Source organism: Vigna radiata, chromosome 10, assembly GCF_000741045.1.
Source record: "Vigna radiata var. radiata cultivar VC1973A chromosome 10, Vradiata_ver6, whole genome shotgun sequence".
NCBI lineage: Eukaryota > Viridiplantae > Streptophyta > Magnoliopsida > Fabales > Fabaceae > Vigna > Vigna radiata.
In genome coordinates, this window is record NC_028360.1 from 1,455,093 (window position 1) to 1,458,285 (window position 3,193).

The 3,193-nt window shown below is 32.9% G+C and overlaps 1 pseudogene; it reads left to right on the forward strand.

Annotated features, from left to right (window-relative positions):
* The first annotated feature begins 84 nt into the window (after positions 1-84).
* The window catches only part of LOC106774618, a 4,688-nt pseudogene continuing 1,579 nt past the window's right edge, over positions 85-3,193 (forward strand).

The following is a 3,193-nucleotide window of genomic DNA, read 5'->3' on the forward strand; positions in this document are numbered from 1 at the left end:
GATGTTGTGTGCTTTAATTTGCTTTAAAAAGTGTTGCATGTTTATATGTTTTCCTCTGCATACTTTCTGCAGTAACTGTTTTGAAACACTGCATTTGTCATTATTCAGGTGAATGAGAAGTTATTCCCATGCCAACTATCAGATAAAAATGTGAACTTGACCGAAAAGGCTGTTCAATTGGCTGTCGAAACATGGGGCAAGAGATCATTAACTGAGCTTGAAGCAGAGGAGCGCCTATCCTATGCATGCGAAAAGGTGACAATCGGAGAATGATAAATTTTCCTTTGTAATTAATGCTAGAAATTTGAATGTTTTAGCAACTAGTTTAACTTTCTTGAGACAAGTAAATTTTTCTTTGATATATCACTTGTTTGTGAATTTTAATTTGGTATATCAAAATTGTCATTATATTTTTATGTAGGGCCCTGCTCAAGATGAAGTCATTGCCAAGCTGAGAAATGCATTTCTGGAAATTGGAAAAGAATACAAAGTCTTCACTGAGGAAGAGAGGAAGAAGGTTTATTTTTCTTAACTAATACTTCTCATAAGTTGCTGTTGATTAACTATTATTATGACTGCAGGTTGTGGAAGCTGGTGGACTCCATGTGGTGGGCACAGAGCGTCATGAATCACGACGAATTGATAATCAGGTTTTCTTTTTCTTACCTCCTTTTCCTTGTTGGGTTGAAAGGAGGGAAGCAGGGATGGAATTGGTTTTGCACTTTGTCATCGGGATACCTCTTACCTGCTTCTTTCATCTTGGGGCTATACTAGCTAATCCTACCCCGTCAAATAAGTATTTGAACTTGAAATGTTGATATTTATGCATAAAGTTGCGTGGTCGAAGTGGCAGACAGGGAGATCCAGGTAGCTCGCGCTTTTTTTTAAGCCTTGAAGATAACATTTTTCGCATTTTTGGTGGAGATCGAATTCAGGTAACGCATTTGTTGCACTGGTGCAACACTAGGAACTTTTTTGCCCAAAACTTGATTAGGTTAAGATTGTAATGTGTACTTTGTAGGGCTTAATGCGAGCTTTCAGAGTTGAAGACCTGNCTATTGAGTCCAAGATGCTGACCAAAGCATTAGATGAAGCCCAAAGGAAAGTGGAGAATTATTTCTTTGACATTCGGAAGCAGTTGTTTGAGTATGATGAAGTACTTAATAGCCAAAGAGACCGAGTTTATACTGAGAGAAGACGAGCCCTTGAATCAGATAATCTTCAGTCTCTTCTTATTGAATATGCTGAGTTGACAATGGATGACATTTTAGAGGTAANCCTGCTAAAATTATGCTTCTCTTTATACCTTGCTGCAAATTCTAACTTGATAATGCAATTATGATGGATTAGGCAAACATTGGTTCTGATGCTCCAAAGGACAGCTGGGATCTTGAAAAACTAATTGCAAAAATTCAGCAGTAAGTGAAGTCTTTTGCCGTTATGCCTGATGCCTTCTTGATTTAGTTATATGCAGAACCTTTTTTTTTTTCATTTTTGTTACTCATTCACGTAACTGATCTGAAATTGTTATAAATAAGAGGTAGTACTGCTGAGTGCTCTCTGCACAAACAGTTCACCAAATCTCTAAGCCTTGTTTTTTGGCTCTCCGTGACTGCATTGCAGAAGTTAGAATTGCCCGAGTTGGCAAAAACTAGGTGTTTTCATTGAATTGGTTAAGTAGGAGCTGTTTTGGTCATATTGGTACACACCATCTCATTATGATAACTTGTTGATTATACGGTGCAACAACTTAGCAAGAGAACAAAGGACTTAACTGTTTTGACATTATTGAATACTTTGGTAAAAATATATTTTCTAGAGTTATAAATACTGGATTGTGTATAGAATCAAAATATCTTCTAATTTATCTATATTATTTATTAATGTAATAAACTTGTTATTAAAAATTATGAGTGCTTTCTTTGATTACTTTATTCAATTTTTTCTTCATAAAATCCAATTAGACCATTGATTTAATAAGTTGAACGTGTCTTACTGTGACCCCACAANTGTTCTACTTCACTAATGTTTTACTTTCATTTTGTATTGGTGTTAAATGGTAGAACATTTAATTTTTCCTTAACTTAGATTTCTCGAGCAATCTTAATATCATCCTTCACATTATCCTGGTCCACTCAGGGAGGGAAGCAAGGGACTGTTTTTTTTTTTTAAATGTCTGATTTCTACTTGTAATTACAAGGATGTCACCTTGTTTTCATTTAGTTCAGTTTTTAGAGAGTTGTTCAAAGATACAATGAAAAGCTATTATTTTTATGACTTTTTATATAAACTTGTAAAAACAAGAAACAATAAAATAAAATGTCGATTTTAAATAAAAAAAAAAATAGAAAATATTTTCTCATACTAAAATATTCCTAACTTTTCTATGTCAGCCTAGAGTCCAAACTGAGATGTCAAAATAAGAAGCACTCTTGGATATATGTATACATTCCTATTTTGTCCATTACAGTTTTATGCATTATTGAGGGGTCAAAGTTATTGCATTNTTAATCAATCAAATGTTATCTTTGATAGAACTTGTAGTTGTTAATTTATTATAGAAGTTAACAAATTTATAGAGTAAACGTGATGTTCTCTTCCTTTATTTAGGTACTTGATAAGAGTTTAGTTTCTGTGTATGTATGTTCTGTTAATTTAAAGTTTTACATTATCAATAAATTAAAAATTATGACAATTATGAATTTGAAAATAGTACACTATAAAAATAAAAAACTTAGTATACATGATAACTTGTAATTGAGTGATAATATAGAATATTTTTACACCACCGATGCATCTATTTATGCATTTGATGATGNNTGTTTTCGGCCAATCTGGATATAACAATTAAACTGAAAGAAGATATTTATGTTTCATCAGATATTGCTACATGTTGAATGATTTAACCCCTGATTTGCTGAAGAACAAGTGTTCGGACTATGAAGAATTGCGGAATTATCTCCGTCTTCGTGGTCGTGAAGCCTACAAGCAGAAAAGGGTCAGTTTAACGATTATTGTTTAGGAACTAAATCAATAATTCTCTTTGTGTTCCTATAATTAAAACATCGAAGAGGTAGGGGAACTAACAACTAATTAAACTTTTTACTCTTCAAAAAGAGGTATTCTTCTAGTACGTATTTCTTTTAAGTCAAAATTATAAGGGCAGATGAGAATAGAGATTTTAATAAAGCTT